The sequence below is a fragment of the Aedes aegypti genome, chromosome 3, assembly GCF_002204515.2.
Source record: "Aedes aegypti strain LVP_AGWG chromosome 3, AaegL5.0 Primary Assembly, whole genome shotgun sequence".
Lineage (NCBI taxonomy): Eukaryota > Metazoa > Arthropoda > Insecta > Diptera > Culicidae > Aedes > Aedes aegypti.
Window position 1 is genome coordinate 294,168,063 of NC_035109.1, and position 19,040 is coordinate 294,187,102.

The 19,040-nt window shown below is 38.3% G+C and overlaps 1 long non-coding RNA gene across 1 annotated transcript; it reads left to right on the forward strand.

The window, feature by feature from the left end:
* Window positions 1-9,833: 9,833 nt before the first annotated feature.
* Window positions 9,834-10,517, forward strand: LOC110678336. The gene is made up of 3 exons (XR_002501509.1): window positions 9,834-10,032; window positions 10,103-10,317; window positions 10,375-10,517. It is a non-coding gene; the product is annotated as an uncharacterized LOC110678336 (long non-coding RNA).
* The last annotated feature ends 8,523 nt before the right edge of the window (window positions 10,518-19,040 follow it).

The following is a 19,040-nucleotide window of genomic DNA, read 5'->3' on the forward strand; positions in this document are numbered from 1 at the left end:
ATTCCCCAGAATTCCGTTCCCCAGAATGAACCATTCCCCAGAAAATCGTTCCCCAGAATGCAACATTCCCCAGAATTCCATTCCCCAGAATGCACCATTCCCCAGAAAGCTATATGAATATCCATTTTTTTTTCTTTTTTTAATTATTGCTTTGCGTGAGTCACTTATGTGGGGGCGCAGATTGCCGTAGCGGTAAACGCGCAGCTATTCAGCAAGACCAAGATGAGGGTCGTGGGTTCGAATCCCACCGGTCGAGGATCTTTTCGGGTTGGAAATTTTCTCGACTTCCCAGGGCATAGAGTATCTTCGTACCTGCCACACGATATACGCATGCAAAATTGGTCATTGGCATAGTAAGCTCTCAGTTAATCACCCCTATTCTTGTTTACGTTCGAATGCTCTTTCGATCGAAAACCGTTTTGCATTCCCGTTTACGCCAGCAAAATCAAATGGACCCCCAAGTAACCACAAGCATTAAGGTATTACCGTATTTTAACTTTAATTCAACGAGTGCAATGCATCATTGCTTTTATTCTGCAATATGCGTGCAATAATGCTTTAATCCCATTTTATGAATGCAATGTAGCATTGCTTTATTGTTGCAATGAAATGTGCATTAATGGGTGATATACGGTCACCGCTCAATGCTTCATTGCATCATCTTACTCAGTGCTTCATCGCAAGAAAAACGGCAAGACTTCAATGCAGTATTTATCGTCGATCCTTCATTCACTCAGACAAATAGACTATATAAATACTTAAATATCCCTTATGAAAATTCGCCACAAGAAATCTGGTTGAAATTCGTAGATTTATCTTATGAGAAACCAGAATTTGAAAACAAAAAAAAAAGTTGCATCAACCTGGAATTGAACCAAAAACCTTACGATTGATAGGCCCGTGCGTACACCACAGGTCTATCACCGACTCAATGTGGCAAGATGCTAAAACGATACATAAAGCGTGAAGATGAGCAACTGTTTTAGCCCCACACAATGAAAACAAAACAAAATCCCAACAGCAACAGAGCGACAGCCAAGTGCAACAGTCGTGCTCACCAACTTATTGCGCACTTCACCCCAAATTGAACTATCACGAAATTTGTAGAGTGCAGAAAAAGTGTGATAAGAATGCACGCTTGCAACGGATCATCTCAACGTATTTGGTGCACTTGTTCCTTGAACCACAAGGAATAAGTGCACTAAACACATTATCATGATTCGACGTATCCCTGCTATCACACTTTGAGGGAGCTTACACACTTGTGATGGTCCAACTTAGAGAGAAATCGACAGTATTTGCCACCGGCAACGAAAGGGCGCTGCTTGAAGTTGCACAATTTCCCGGCCAAGACATGCAGCATCCATAGTCCGGAGGATAGGCGCGGCGAGTCATCGAAAACATCTCACTTAATTTGGGTTCGAATCCCACCAATCATACAAAAAAAAGACAAGCAAATAAGTTCGTAAACAACACTGAGCTGACATCCAACGAACAAAAAAATACAATAATATTTTTGTGTTTCTATTTTTGATCTAAAAATAATGGTGCATTAAATACACTTTGGCTAAAGCTTTTATACGGTACAGACAGTAACTATACTTTAGCAATTGCCAACATAGAGCTAGGAAATGCAGCCGTATTTACACTTTAATAGCGCCCTTTTCCACCTTAATACTGCATTAATGAGACATGTAATGCAGTATGACTTTATATGCCATATTTTATAATAGCATATAAAGTGATATTGATGCAACTATATACAGCTGTACGGTTACTTGGGCCGTGGATTCGAACGGATAGGATTCGATCGAAAGTTGGATACGCCGTAAACAAGAATGAGGGTGAATAACTGTGAAAGTGCTCATAAGAACACTAAGCTGAGAAGCAGGCTCTGTCCCAGTAGGGACGTATCGCTAGAAAAGAGGAAGAAGGGTCACTTATGTGACAGGCTAAGGTCTGATGTGACAAAGCAAATATGTAGGTAGGAGGGTTAGGGACATAATGGACACACGGGGCGAAATGGACACCCCCTTACTCTCTGGGAATATGCATATTTCAGCAAAACTTTATAAACTGTACGAAATCTGTATTGTATATGAACGTTTTGACGGTATAAAATTTACGCTTTGCTTCATTTGTCCTCTGAAATTCTACTATATTTTTTTCTCAGCTTCAAATTAGTTTATAAGCAAAGCAGAGGAAGCGGTGGATTTATTTTAGAGCAAAGAAACATATTTCCATTCTATGTAAAATAAGCATTTACCTAATGTGTCCAATATGCCCCTAATCCCCCTATTCATGAGTATTTTGCATATTATTATAATACACACTTCTTTTAATACATTCCCATAAAATATACAGACTATATGTTTATTTTTGCATATTTAGTGATGCACCCTTCTTTCAGTATTATCTCATTAATGATATAGGCAAAATATATCGATGGAGAGCCCATATAGCAAAAGGTCACTTGGCATAAAATAATTTGGTATAAAGCCATTTGCCATCCAGCCATACTTATGCTCCTTCTTTTCAAAAAGGATGTTCTTCATGTCATGCCAAATGGTCATTGGCCAAATGACCATTATATCAAATGGTCCTTGATCATTTAATCAATCATGCCAAATGCCTTCTTGCCATTTGGTATCCTTACGGAAAATTTTGTCTATATCGTCAAGAGGATAAGACTGAAAGAAGGGTGTATCACTATTTTGTGCAAAATTAAACAAGTCATTTGTAATTTAGACTTGACGCAAAGAAGGGCGTATCATTTTATTGTGCAGAATAGTAAGTTTTTATTCTGCCGAGTTTACGTAATCATTATATCGGAAACGTGAACGTCTTTATTCTAATCGGTGTAGCCCTAAAAAGTAAGAGATGATGCACCTTCTTAAAACATTGATGAAAAGCTGCATACATCACTACATTTGATAAAAAATGGACATACATGTGAAATTATACATTTGAAATCTACTACCGTGAAGGCCCCATACTCTGCGCACTTAAGGCTTTTCAAATTTCAAACAGCTGTAATTAATTGAAAACAAAACACAATCCTCTGAAATATTGGGAGCAAATACTTATTGATTTCATGTATAAGGAAAAAATAAAAAAGCTTCACTAAGTAATGATTTTTATTGTAAATTTTTAATTTTTCTCAAGGGTGTCCGTGTTCCTAACTCTGCGCACTCATTTTTGCAATGCTCCTTATTCTGCGCATTCAGGTTCCTAACTCTGCGCACTCGATACATTATTTATAACAGCTGAAGTAGTTTGCTCAAAGCATTACTAGCATTCAAACTCTGAATTAACCTTAATTTTCTTGCTTTATACGGCTTTACGTCCCCAGTGGAGCGTGGAATGTCTCTAACATAGAAGTTTTTTAAGTGAAGTGAATTTTATCTTTAATTCAATCCACGATAATTAATGTTACTGAATGCCATTAAGTGCAACTCTCAAAATAATCGAAATCATCATATGATTTCCGAAACATGTAATTAACTTAGTTTTCTAAAATCCAAAGCAACATACAAAAAGGGTACAAACTTCGTCTTTTTTGCATACTCCCTTGGCGTGTAAAGGAAAATTAGCTTTGACTGTTTATGTATTTTCATTATAAAATATAAAAAACAAATTTTCTTCAGTTCGGTTCGGGTTCGGGTTTGAAGAAAATTAATAAGAACCTGGTTCTGGTTTGTTATATGTGAAACCCGAACATTCCTACTAAATACGAAGAATAGTTTAAGCGAAAGGGTATACCATTCTTAATGTATTGTTCATCACTCAATCGAGAAGTATCGCCGCCCTGTATAAGCGTGACGTTATTAATGAACGATTCATATTTCAGATCAATAACAGTACTTTATTGGCGTTTCTATATAGCAAATACGATTAAACCTCGATGTTCCATTACTCGATATTGACTCATGAAACTATACAGAAAATCAAAATTATTCTATTCCATGGTTAGGGAGCATTCAAAAATTACGTCTATCGTTCAGGGAAGGAGGAGTCTACGAAAATGTGACAATGCATCCATTAGGTACTGTTAAAATCGCGACAGGGGATTGAGGGGACGGAGTGTAGAAATCCTTAAAATATGTTGGACGTCATTTTTTAATCTTCCTTTACTATGATGGTCCCCTTAAACAATTTACCAAAGCATTTCCATTCCATATCTCGATGTTTATATAAGTCGATGGTTCCCTTCAATATCGACCTCTGGAGGGTTGATTGTATGTTGAAAATAACGTTTTATAACTGCTGCGCATAGTAAGGGACATTTTTGAAAAATGGTTCCTTACTATGCGCACTTAAGAAGAATAAGAAAATGAAGAGAAAATAAGTTGCACTTTACCAGTGATGATTGCTCGATAAATAAACTAGTGCCTACATACTAAAAATCTGAAATATATTCTCTTAAACTTGATTCAAATGACTTAAGTGATGAGGTACTCCCTTAGCATTTTTGCTAACGGGCAGTCATTTTGGACGTTTTTCAATATTTTTAAAGATATTTTATTTTTTATTAAAGTAATAAACGTAAATTTGTCAAGAAAATTCTTCGCGTACTTTATTATTACTATTGTATCAATCTATGGATAACAAATTTTAAACAAAAATTTAAATGATTTACCAGATCTTGGTGGATTTTGGTAAAAGTGCGCAGAGTTGGGAGCTGCGCAGAGTTAGGGGCCCTCACGGTATACCGAAAGAAGGGTGTAGCTCTATTTTGTGCAGAGTAGTGATGAGCTGTATATTCTTTTAAATAAATATTGGATATTGTGTTTCCCCATAGACTGATCTATCAGTTTTCATAAGTGCCAATAAAAGTGAAACTACTGTGATAGTTCATTTGCAAATGAAATTTGAATTATGCGTAAAGTGTTCATAATTATAAATGCTATAGCAGCACCAATGCTAATCTTCTCATGTACCATCAGTGCACCAGTATCCGCTCATGTTCCAGTAGCACGCTCACGAGTTTTAAAAGTAAGGTAATTTGAGTAAATACGCAAAAGATTGTCCACAGTATAATTCAATTTGTCGATTTAAATCGTCTAGTGGCTATAGTTTCCATATTTATTTTCTTTAAACTTATCTTTTTTCGGTGTGAGCGGGCTACTGGTACATGAGCGGATACTGGTGCACTGATGGTACTTGTAAACAACTTTGTATGGAGTTTAATTTTCAAGTTTTTTTAATAGATTATTTCAAAACTTTAAAGTAGGTATATAATTTTCTGGGGAATGGTCCATTCTGGGGATTGGTTTTCTGGGGAATGGTTCATTCTGGGGAATGGGTTTCGGGGGAATGGTTTTCTGGGGAATGTTATAGAATCATCAGGACGTATATGCGGTTAGCAAGGTTGTACATGGATTCCCATAAATTTCAAAGAGATGCAGAAGCCAGTCGAATCAAAATAGGTCTTCAAGATCAAGCGAGGTGCCGAAGCTGAAGTTACGCGATTCAAGGAGAGCACAGGGGTTATTATTATCAAGTCCTCGCGCCTGTGGTTCGACAAACGACGTTTCGGACTCTGTTGGCGGTCGCTGCGAAGCATGGGTATGATGGTGCGTCAATATGATATCAAGACTGCCTTCCTATACGGCACTCTTGAGGATGAGATTTACCTCCGCCAACCGCCTGGATTCACTGTGCACGGATACGAGCACAAGGTGTATCGATTCAAGAAAAGCATATACGGACTAAAGCAAGCCGCACGGTCCTGGAACCATATGCTGCACATTGAGCTGCTGCTGTAATTCTGACCCGTGTCTCTACCGGAAGAAGGAAGGTAACCGGTGGTGCTACATTCTTGTGTACGTCAACGACCTGATCATCGCCAGCTGAAACGAGCGTGCCATCGAGAGACCAGCCAAAGGACTTCAGAAATCGTCAATGGGAAACGTACACTGGTACCTTTCACTTAAGATGATTATAAAACGAAGCCAAACTTTGAATTTTCAAGTGCACAAGACTGGAGAATCTGACAACAGTTCGCGATTAAAATCAATCAAACTGCTTGCTTGCTGGTGGTGACCAATGGGATAAATTTTCAACGCTGAGCACTGTTTGGTTCTCAAGTCTTATGCTCTTGAACATTTGAGGTATGGCTTTGTTCTATAATCATCTTAAGCTCCCACATTCCGTCATGAATGACCTTAGAACTATACGGCTTCTTCTTCTTTTTCCCTGGTTTCTTGTCGCGACTGGAATTCGTGGCTGGTGTATAAGCGAAGCAACTACAGTACCCTTCTTTGTGACCTGTGTTCCGCACTGCTTGCAGGTGTGCTTTGAACAATAACAGTCCTTCGCGAAATGCATCGCGCCACACTGCCAACAAGCAGATGGGGTGTATTACCGTCAGCTACAGATTACGCCTGGTTGCTCTGGTGCTCCTTGGAGTTCCGATTCGCTTGGACCGATGAAGATGTCGGTTTCATCTCAACCAGCGTTCGACAGTCGTTGGCACTCGGTGACCAGCCCCTCCAGGTTGATGTTTTTAGCTTGATCGGACTCGAGCTTCGACAGAAGTCGCGTCTTAACGTCGGCGTCCTTCGCTGATTTGAGACCGCAGATGAACACCAGACTCTTGAATTGGTCGGTGTTGAGTTTCTGCATTTCAAAATCCTCGCATTGCCGGTTGACGTCTCCGGCGTACGAAACGAAGTCGTCGGCTTCGCTCTTTTTGAGCTGAAAAATCTTCGTCAGCTTGGCCACAACTCTGTGCACCGGGACGCTGAGACTGCACAGCAAGAGCCTTACCTTCGCAGCATCGTCCAAATCCATCCTGCCGGAATAGATTCTCATACTTGGAAAACCATATTTCTCCTTCAACAGCTCCATCCTCGTATTCGGCTGAGTCATTCATGATTCGGATCTTCAGGCTTGAAACCCGTCGCCAAAATGAGTAGAAGCATTAACCTAAGAATGCTAATGTCGCTGCTGTTCGTGTTACCAACATCTAGTTTGCCACGAACTGACAGCGTGAGTACCGGGCCTCAAAGTGTCAGATTAATTTTAAGAACCAAAACAACATCATGGTATAGAACAAACAATGAAAAACCATAATTTAAGGTAATAAAAATTGAAATCTGTTTTGTAACAACTACGCCATTAGCGTTCTACTACTAATATTTCTATTCCAAAATGTTACCTTCTCGAATATTCTTGAGGAATGAAAAGTGCTTGATAATTAAACGTCATTATTACTTGGAAGGTAAAACCAATAGAAATATTAGTAGTAGAACGCTAATGACGTGGTTGTCACCAAACTGATTTCAATTTTTATTACCTTAAATTATGGTTTTTCATTGTTTGTTCTATACCATGATGTTATTTTGTTTCTTAAAATTAATCTGACACTTTGAGGCCCGGTACTCACGCTGTCAGTTCGTGGCAAACTAGATGTTGGTAACACGAACAGCAGCGACATTAGCATTCTTAGGTTAATGCTTCTACTGTAAAACCAGAATAAATCAACTGACAGATTTTCTCCCAGTTGTCCGACATGTCTACTACGATTTGTGGTTGGCGATCGTAGTCATGGTATCAGTTTTGTATTGATATTTAGTGGTTTTCATCAAATTTTAAACTCCCAGATGATACCGCCGGTTTGCCGATTAATGCTCCCTTCCGGTTCGATGAACTGACTTTCGCGCTACGTCGTTGTAAGGGTAAATCAGCGGGTCCAGACGATCTTGGCTACCCGATGTTTCGAAACCTAACACCCGAAGCAAAAGCCATCTTTCTTGAACTTTTAAACAAAATCTGGATCGGAAACACGCTACCCAAAGCATGGACCCACAGCCTAGTTGTACCCATACCAAAAAAATGGACGTGCTGCAACATCACCTAGTGATTTCAGACTTATATCTCTGACATGCTGCGCCAGCAAAATCCTAGAACGTATGGTGAACCGGAGGCTGAATCGTTTTTTGGAAGACAACCAACTACTCGACCATCGGCAACATGCCTTTCGTGCCGGACATGGGACCGGCACTTATTTTGCTGGTTTAGGAGATGTGCTTCAGGATGCGATGAACGCAAACCTTCACGCTGATATCGCCTCCTTGGATCTGGCCAAGGCGTATAATCGTGCCTGGATACCCAGAGCCAATGGGCTGAATGGGGTTTGGGGGGAAATATCCTCTACTTTATAAAAAAATTCTTAAGCGGCAGAACATTTGAAGTAGTCATCGGTAATAACCACTCCACAGTTCGAGCAGAAGAGACAGGTGTCCCCCAAGGCTACGTTATAGCGGTCACCATTTTCTTAGTTCTCATGAATAGTGTCTTTGACACGCTACCTAAAGAAATCTACGTATTTCTCTACGCAGATGACATGACATGCAGCATCCATAGTCCGGAGGATAGGCGCGGCGAGTCATCGAAAACATCTCACTTAATTTGGGTTCGAATCCCACCAATCATACAAAAAAAAGACAAGCAAATAAGTTCGTAAACAACACTGAGCTGACATCCAACGAACAAAAAAATACAATAATATTTTTGTGTTTCTATTTTTGATCTAAAAATAATGGTGCATTAAATACACTTTGGCTAAAGCTTTTATACGGTACAGACAGTAACTATACTTTAGCAATTGCCAACATAGAGCTAGGAAATGCAGCCGTATTTACACTTTAATAGCGCCCTTTTCCACCTTAATACTGCATTAATGAGACATGTAATGCAGTATGACTTTATATGCCATATTTTATAATAGCATATAAAGTGATATTGATGCAACTATATACAGCTGTACGGTTACTTGGGCATTGTCTTGATAGTCATCGGCCGCACCTTGAAATTCATAAGGCGAAAACTCCAGGCAGCCGTTTCTGCAGTTTCAAGGTGGGCTACTCAAGCTGGCTTCATACTGTCGGCAGAAAAAAGCATCGTCTCTCATATCTGCCGATCGCATCACCGAGTGTTATCAACTCCAGTAACAGCAAACGGTTGTTCAATACCACATAAAACATCAACCGTAGTACTGGGTGTGCGACTGGATCGAAAACTACAATTTGGTGAGCACCTCAACGAGACCAAAAGAAACTGCCAAACACGATTAAACCTCCTTCGAACGCTATCTAAGCCACACCGCAGTTGTAACAGAGATACCCGCATAGAAAATTACGGTTTGGCTTGTTTTTCAAACAATAAATTTCCTATTACTGGTAATGTTAATGTACCACAAACGGTTGTTTTTATGTAGTACTATATAAGCTCTTTAGTTCGAAACAATAAAAGATGGTTTAAGTAATGTTTACTGAAATGTGACTGAGAATCAAAACTTATAACCATTAAATATAATAAATGACCTATTTGGGAAACAGTAGCCACCAGATTAAAAAAAAAACACTCTAATAAATTTATACTTAGTTAAAGCAAATCTGATTAAAAATAAAAACTTGCGTTTGTATTTCGATTCGATTGGGATTTCAATTAAAACTAAAACAAATTATAAACTAAATTACGCCATTTATATAGAAAACAAAAATGAGTTTTTATTCTTGAAATGAAAACATTTTCACCTTCAAAATTAAAACATTTTGAAACATCTGAATTAAATTTTGTTTAGTGTCTAGGTAGATGCTTTTTTAGAGTGTATTGTTTTCAGTGGCTAGCCGGGAGGTTGAAAACAAGCCATTTTACGAGACACTCGGTTGACGTTTTCTGGCGGGCCGCTCATTGTTATTGTTTTAAAAACTAGCATGATATGTGAATGGCGCTGGTAACTTTTTTGTTGGTGATGACATTTTCGTTTCTTTCTGGCTATTTTTCTACGCGGTTACATGTCTGATGTTACCCGTAAATATAATAAATTCTTCTTAGCCTGTTGATTTTAATTTTACTGGGGATGATTGAAAAGCTCGTTGCACGCCATTAATGAATGAGCTCCTCCCAAATGTGGCGCTAGAAGAAACGTAAATAAATGGGCCCGCCAGCAAGTTTCAAAGCTGGTAAACAAACAAAAAACATATGATTCAAAACGTCTCATAAAATGGCTTACATCATCCTGCGGTAAGTTTTTTTTTTTTCATTATTATGGTTTAATGCTGTGTTTTTTGTGCTGTTGGTGATAATTTTGCAGATGGAGATCCAATTTATCGGTTGATGGAGGAAGATTCATCGATTACTTAAAGAGTCTATCGGGATTTGAGTGACCAGGATGGCAGTTCCAAAAAGTTCCGTCGATGGCTCAAAGTTTCGTGGAGCAAAGGATCAACGTTTGCTGCTCTCATACTACTGGATTCGAAGAGGCGATGTTGGGCGAGTTAATGATCGCATTTGAACCCGAAGTGTAAGGTAAGCGCCTTAAATTGTAAATTTATTGTCCAAGTGATTGAACTTTGAAACTTCTAGGTTCAGATGCAAGACCAAATTCGACGGAGCTTTTTCCTAAAAAAGTTTAGAATAAAACGGCTTCCAAAAAAGTGTATAACATGTTTTTCTTTTGATTCACACATGTAAGATAAACAGGAATAAAATACCGTAAAAACAATAAATCGATTATACCACATACGTTATTTCTTCCCATGCAATTTTTATGGTTGAACAATTCTTCTACTATTTGCTTTACATTATTTGGACCGTGAAATGGATAGTATATCTACCATTTGTGAAACCATGAACGAAAAAATTTGTTCGGGAAAATCGGCGTTTTTTTATGGTTACATAACTTAACCGCCTATTCCCCACATTGTTATTTATCCAATTACCATTCACCAAACTGTCAAACCCGTTTGTGGTACTGTTCGTTTATTGTTAATTTGGATGTTTTACGAAACTGTTTAGATATTGTCGTAAGTGGTAGTGGATAGTTTGAGAAATAGTGCCTGTACTGTTTCGGTTTATCCGGGTACTCTTCTCAGAATTGCAAGGGCCATTGTCAATAGCCGCATCTTCTACGGAATTGAACTGTTTGGTCTAGCAGGGGATGCTCTAATTACATGCCTTGCTCCGGTATACAACCAAGCTATTCGCATAATTGCTGGCCTGCTTCCGTCAACCCCAGCTGATGCGGCCTGTATTGAACTTGGTGTTCTTCCCTTCCGCTATCAGGTTACACAAACTCTATGCTGCAGGACTATAAGCTACCTGGAAAATACCACTGGAGATCATGAGGTCTTTCTTCTCAGGGAGGGGAATAGATCCCTCAGCAGCCTGGTCCATCAGGAACTCCCCCCGGTTGAGCAGGTCCACTGGGTGTACCGGTGTGCTCGCGTCTATGTCCAACTGAAAACTGCCGTAGTTCAATCGCTCCCTTATACACACACACATTCATTATCTCTCGGTGTACAGATCTGTCCCATGACCAAAGTAACTCACGTTTCAGGTATACTAGTTTTGCGCACAAGATGAATGTACATTTGGTAAAGATATCACTTCGATACATCCCTCCTTAAGTTTGGAAATAAAATCTACAATATCAAAATACTCGAAATCATTTATTGACAGGTTCATGATTTAGTAAATATCGAGACAATGTTTGAGGTTCATTGATACAAATGAAAATCTTTGTATTTACCCGGAGCATTTCTATTCCTTCGCGGACGAACAATATCTTCTGTCTGTATTTCTTTACAGCTAGTCTGTGCGCGTTCATAGTTAGTCTCATTACAACCTGGCTGTGAGTCATCGTTGAGAACCTCTGTCGAAGATGGCTGCACATCGGCGTCGCTGGATCTTTGTAATGGCAATTTCTTCAAATGAGTTCGGTTTCTCGTGTATTCCTTCCCGGTTTCTTTAGATCTGACCTCAAGCTCGCTTCCGTTCACGTTGATTACTTCAAACTCCTCTGGTCGAAAGTTAGGTTGCGTCGATCCCAGTTTCAAATTGCGCATCAATACGGTGTCACCGGCTATGATGTTGTTTTCTCTAGCATGTCTATTATCATTAGCATATTGCTTCTTATGTTCTTTGATTAAAGCATCCCGTTCCTGTGTTCCTTCAAAGAATATTCTGGTAGGTTCCTGTATCGTAGGGAGGTAGCTAATCAGCTCTCGATTAAACATCATTTTAGCCAGAGACAGACCAGTTGTTTCCTGAGGGGTTGAGTGATAGAATAACAGATATTCGTAAAGATCTCGCTTCCAATCGGTATCTTGAGCTACACTGATTTTAATCCTCTTCTTCAAGTTACGGTTCTGTCTTTCGACAGCGCCGTTGCGTTCTGGCCAGTATGGAGTTGTTAAATTTAGATGGATGTTGTAAGACTCGCAGAACTTCCTGAGCTCAATGGCGCGAAACTGAGGGCCATTATCAGTTGTTATCGATTGAGGGATACCGAACTTACTGAACATTTTCAACAGTGCCATAACCACCATCGAAGATGTTGGATGTTTCATTGGTTCGACCATGGTATATCGGGTTGTGTAGCAAACTACCACCAGTAATGAATACCCAAGTAACCACAAGCATTAAGGTATTACCGTATTTTAACTTTAATTCAACGAGTGCAATGCATCATTGCTTTTATTCTGCAATATGCGTGCAATAATGCTTTAATCCCATTTTATGAATGCAATGTAGCATTGCTTTATTGTTGCAATGAAATGTGCATTAATGGGTGATATACGGTCACCGCTCAATGCTTCATTGCATCATCTTACTCAGTGCTTCATCGCAAGAAAAACGGCAAGACTTCAATGCAGTATTTATCGTCGATCCTTCATTCACTCAGACAAATAGACTATATAAATACTTAAATATCCCTTATGAAAATTCGCCACAAGAAATCTGGTTGAAATTCGTAGATTTATCTTATGAGAAACCAGAATTTGAAAACAAAAAAAAAGTTGCATCAACCTGGAATTGAACCAAAAACCTTACGATTGATAGGCCCGTGCGTACACCACAGGTCTATCACCGACTCAATGTGGCAAGATGCTAAAACGATACATAAAGCGTGAAGATGAGCAACTGTTTTAGCCCCACACAATGAAAACAAAACAAAATCCCAACAGCAACAGAGCGACAGCCAAGTGCAACAGTCGTGCTCACCAACTTATTGCGCACTTCACCCCAAATTGAACTATCACGAAATTTGTAGAGTGCAGAAAAAGTGTGATAAGAATGCACGCTTGCAACGGATCATCTCAACGTATTTGGTGCACTTGTTCCTTGAACCACAAGGAATAAGTGCACTAAACACATTATCATGATTCGACGTATCCCTGCTATCACACTTTGAGGGAGCTTACACACTTGTGATGGTCCAACTTAGAGAGAAATCGACAGTATTTGCCACCGGCAACGAAAGGGCGCTGCTTGAAGTTGCACAATTTCCCGGCCAAGACATGCAGCATCCATAGTCCGGAGGATAGGCGCGGCGAGTCATCGAAAACATCTCACTTAATTTGGGTTCGAATCCCACCAATCATACAAAAAAAAGACAAGCAAATAAGTTCGTAAACAACACTGAGCTGACATCCAACGAACAAAAAAATACAATAATATTTTTGTGTTTCTATTTTTGATCTAAAAATAATGGTGCATTAAATACACTTTGGCTAAAGCTTTTATACGGTACAGACAGTAACTATACTTTAGCAATTGCCAACATAGAGCTAGGAAATGCAGCCGTATTTACACTTTAATAGCGCCCTTTTCCACCTTAATACTGCATTAATGAGACATGTAATGCAGTATGACTTTATATGCCATATTTTATAATAGCATATAAAGTGATATTGATGCAACTATATACAGCTGTACGGTTACTTGGGTGGTAGCAGGGACAGTCGATTAAGAGGTGTTCTACCGTCATTTTCGTGTTGCATGCGGGGCATACTTTGTGGAAAGATCCTCGGTTTCCCATGTTGTGTGTTAGATGTGTGTGGCCAACTCGAAGTCGGGACAGAATTTGCTGGTTGTGTCGTTCGGCAGAATCGATCCATCTTGTAGTATCCCCTTTAATTTTTCTTATAAATAGATGTCTCAGGCCTATCCACTCTCGGGCCCACTCCAAGCGAATAGTGGATTTACACCAAGTTTTCAAATCTGTACCCGGAATCAAATTGGTGAGCATGCGGCCAAGTCGTCCTGTGGCGGCAAGGCGGTCTGCTTCCACATTGCCCCGGATACCACAGTGGCCCGGTACCCATAGGAAGACAGTTTCCGAAGAGGACTTCATCTGGATGGCTTGAATCCAAGGATGGCGTGTTGATGGAGAGTTGATGGTGGTAAGCACACTTGCAGAGTCAGAAATTACGCAGATGGGGCGTTCTGTTAGCCTTGTGATTGCAAAGAGTATTGCAGCTGCTTCAGCCGAAAAGATAGAGCATTCCCAAGTAACCGTACAGCTGTATATAGTTGCATCAATATCACTTTATATGCTATTATAAAATATGGCATATAAAGTCATACTGCATTACATGTCTCATTAATGCAGTATTAAGGTGGAAAAGGGCGCTATTAAAGTGTAAATACGGCTGCATTTCCTAGCTCTATGTTGGCAATTGCTAAAGTATAGTTACTGTCTGTACCGTATAAAAGCTTTAGCCAAAGTGTATTTAATGCACCATTATTTTTAGATCAAAAATAGAAACACAAAAATATTATTGTATTTTTTTGTTCGTTGGATGTCAGCTCAGTGTTGTTTACGAACTTATTTGCTTGTGAGAGTTTGAGATGTGAGATGTTTTCGATGACTCGCCGCGCCTATCCTCCGGACTATGGATGCTGCATGTCTTGGCCGGGAAATTGTGCAACTTCAAGCAGCGCCCTTTCGTTGCCGGTGGCAAATACTGTCGATTTCTCTCTAAGTTGGACCATCACAAGTGTGTAAGCTCCCTCAAAGTGTGATAGCAGGGATACGTCGAATCATGATAATGTGTTTAGTGCACTTATTCCTTGTGGTTCAAGGAACAAGTGCACCAAATACGTTGAGATGATCCGTTGCAAGCGTGCATTCTTATCACACTTTTTCTGCACTCTACAAATTTCGTGATAGTTCAATTTGGGGTGAAGTGCGCAATAAGTTGGTGAGCACGACTGTTGCACTTGGCTGTCGCTCTGTTGCTGTTGGGATTTTGTTTTGTTTTCATTAGCGCAGTTGTTAATTACACCTATCGTTTGTCTGGTGAGTTGCACGCTTACTGTCAATGATGATGTCACGCTACACGATAAGTGTTCATCTGCAACAACCAGACAGCTCACCAATCCACCGCGAGGTGGATCGTGCTGAGTTGTTGAGTTGAAGGAGAGCGAAAGAAGGAAGGCACAAAAGTCTGTTTGACAGCTCTGCAGAAAGCGCGTGCGCACGGACAGAGCGCGTGCGCACGGAAAGAGCGCCAGTTCGGCTCGATTTGCAATGATCGGTTATTACTATTATTTTTTCGCTATTGGATATTCTATGGTTTGGTTGATCGATGTTAAAGTTTGTTTTAAAAGCAGCTCCACTTATTTTGAAACATATTGCCGTGTACAATAGTAGACAACACAACTAATTTAATTAAAATAATTTGAAATTATAATTAGCACATATACAAAAGGGGAAGAACGTTTAGGCTGGTTGTGCATTACGATAAAATCTCTTAACATAAGCAATGCTTGTTGTTGGTTCTTATGGAAGGATCAACATGTTCGGCTTAACGAATCTTATTTTAAATATCGAATAACACCACATGCAATTGAACAAAAAGGATGTGATTACAATAGACTTTTGATATTTTCAATTCTGAACCACCGCAAAAAAAAATATTGGGAATCAAAATTCTCCTGAGAGGGATGATGTGGGGGAGGCTCATTCTAATTAATATTGTCGTTCAATTATGGGCATAAATTAAAATTGTTATTGTTCTATACATACTTATTTATTATAATTACCTGTAAATATTGATACAGCACAATTCAAGTTTTTAAATATCAAATAGCAAACATAGATATGGTCGGTGTTCAGACAGACTGAACCAAGTGTTTTTTTCAATCGAGTAAGAAAAATGTACCCCAAACATGTGAAACATCAAAATATTTTAGATATTTACTGTAATAATGGAACTTATCTATTTGATGATACATTTGTATCAAAATAACATGGAAGATTTAAAATTCATGGAGTTCTTTACGTATCCTTAGAGCTCCAAAATTCATCTAGTCTGGTCTGTCTAAACACCGACCATATGATTCTCAAAAACTCATGAGAATGGTATTTTACTCTTTGAACTGTTACTTAATTTGGATGTGTTTAAAAGATTTATAAATTGAGATGCTTTCGGAAATCTTTCTGAAATTCTTCAAGAAATTCCACTGAGATTTTTACGCCAAAATCTTTGAAATACTCCTGGGACTCTTACAAAAATCCTGTTGGAGTTTTTTTTTTCGGATATCTTTCTATTCTAAATTTTTCAATAAATTTTGCTGGGATTGTGCTGTAAAACCTGCTAAGATTCATCCAAAAATACGACTGTCATTCTTCCGGATATCATTCAAGAATTCCACCGGAAGTTTTCGTGAGATTCAACCGTAAATCGTTCTGGTATTTTTCAGAAATTCCATTGAGATTCTTAAAAATATCCTTCTGAAAAATTTTCTGAGAATTGTTTTGGGATTATAGAAGGATTTCCAGAAGAATTCCAAGGCGATTCACAGAAACATCACTTCTGTATGAAGGATTATCGTTAATATCTGAAATAATCCCATGAGAATTCTAAATCCAAATAATTATTCAAAAGAATCCCAGAAGTTATTTCGCAAGAATCCCTGAAAGATTTAAAGGATATTCACAGACATCCAGAAGATTTCATGAATATTTTCCAGAATAATTCCGATGTCCAGATGAACTGCAGAAAGATTCATGGAATAATTTCAAACGGGATTTTCGGAATCATTTGAAAGTAACTTTTAGAAGATCCTCAGAAAAAGAAATCAGTAATCAAAGTAATCGAAAAAATCTCATTATTTCAAGCAATGCTCGTTGGTTCATGTCGAAGGATCAACATGTTCGGTTTAACGAATCTTATTTTAAATATTGAATGACACCACATACAATTAAACTAGTATGTGATTACAATTCTGAATCACCGCAAAAAAATATTTAGAATCACAATCCTTCTGAGAGGGATGATGTGGTGGATGCACATTCTTATTAAAATTGTCGTTCAATTATGGCGATAAATTAAAATTGTTATTGTTCCATAAATACTTGTTTATTATAATTACTTGTAAATATTGATACAGCATATAAAAAGACATTGGTCCAGAAATTACTCCAGAATTCTATGGAATTTACCTCCTGGGATTCTTCCTTAAATCACTTATGAATCCTTCAAAACCTCTCTGGGATTGTTCTGAAAATCTAAAGATCATTTCTGATTTTTCTCTAAGTTCTTCTGGACATCACAGAATACTTACAGATATCGCTTTTGAACTCATCTAAAAACATCGTTAGCATTCCGGTACTATATCTGAGATTCTTTCGGATATCCTTTGTGATTCTTCTGGACATCTTATTGGAATATTTGCATAAATCTGTATGTGAGTTTGCGTTTATCTCCTTAAGGATTACTTTTGAAATCCTGGAAATCAAATTCGAATCGAAATTCTCGAAGATTCTTTCGGAAATTCAATGGAAGATTCTAACAAAAATTCTGATGCAATTCTTCTGGATATTTTTAGAGGATTTTGCCAAAAACTGTACTACGACACTATTACAAATTCGTCGAGAATTCCTCCGAAAATAACTCTGGCCTTTTTCCGGAAATACTTCTGGGATTATTATGAGAATACCTCTGGTATTCTTCCGGAAATCACCTGAGATGCTTTCGGAATCCCTTTAGAATACTTTCGAGGATGCTTCCGAAAATCTTTCTGAAATTATTCTAGAAATGCCACTGAGATTTTTATGTCCATATTCTTGAAATTTGTCTGGGACTCTTCCAAAAATCCTGTAGGAAATCTTCCAGATATCTTTCTAGCATTCTTTCGGGAAGCCTTCTGGGATACTTTCGAAAATCTTTCTGAGGATCCTTCAAATCCTTCTGTTAAGGATTCTTGCAGAAATTATTCCCGAATTACCTCTAGACTCTGGGAGTTTCCTGAATTTTTCAAGAAAACTGTTATTATTTCGACTATCTCTCTAGGATTCTTTCGGAAATTCTTCTACAATACCCCCAGATTTCTTTCTGTTATCCTGCTGGAGGACTTCAAAACATCTTTCAAAGATTCTTCCAGAAATTTTACTGGAATTTTTCAAGAAATTCTGCTGGGATTCTTCCGTAAAACCTGCCGAAATTCATCCGGAAATACGACTGGAATTCTGCTTGAATGATAAGCATTCAAGAATTCAACCGGAAGTTTTTGTGGGATTCAACCGTAAATTGACCTGGAATTTTGTTTAAATACATTGAGATTCTTAGGGAAAAATATACAGGATTCTTAAAAATATACTTCTGAAAATTCTTCTGGAAATTGCTTTGGAATTAAAGGAGGATTTCCGGAAGAATCCCAGGTCGATTTACAGAAGAACCACAGAGAAATCACTAAAATATTATCAGGGAGATTTCTAAAGGAATTATTTTAAGGATTCTCGTAAATTCCTGAAACAATCTCAGGAGAATTTCGAATGGATTTTGAATGTTTTTTTACAGTGATATCCAAAAAAATCCCAGAAGTTATTTCGCAAGAACCCCTGAAGATTCAATGAAAAGTCACAGACATCCAGACGATTTCATGAATATTTTCCAGAATAATTACGATGTCCAGAAGAGCTCCAGAAAGATTTACGGAATAATTTCAAATGGAATTTCCAGAACCATTTAAAAGTCACTTTCAAAAGATGCTCAGAAAAAGAAATCAGTAATCAAAGAATCTCATAGGTATTTTTTAAAGTCCCAGTGACTGTCCGGTAGTTTTCTTGGAGGATTTCCATTTGAAGTCAAGAGGGATTTTCAGAAAATTCTGCCAAGGATTTAAGAAAATTTTCAAGGAAAATCAATGATAAATCACGAAAAAAAATCAAAAACACTTCCTTATGAATTTCCAGAAGAATCACATAGTTTTTTTTTCTCAAAAAATCTTAGAAAAACATT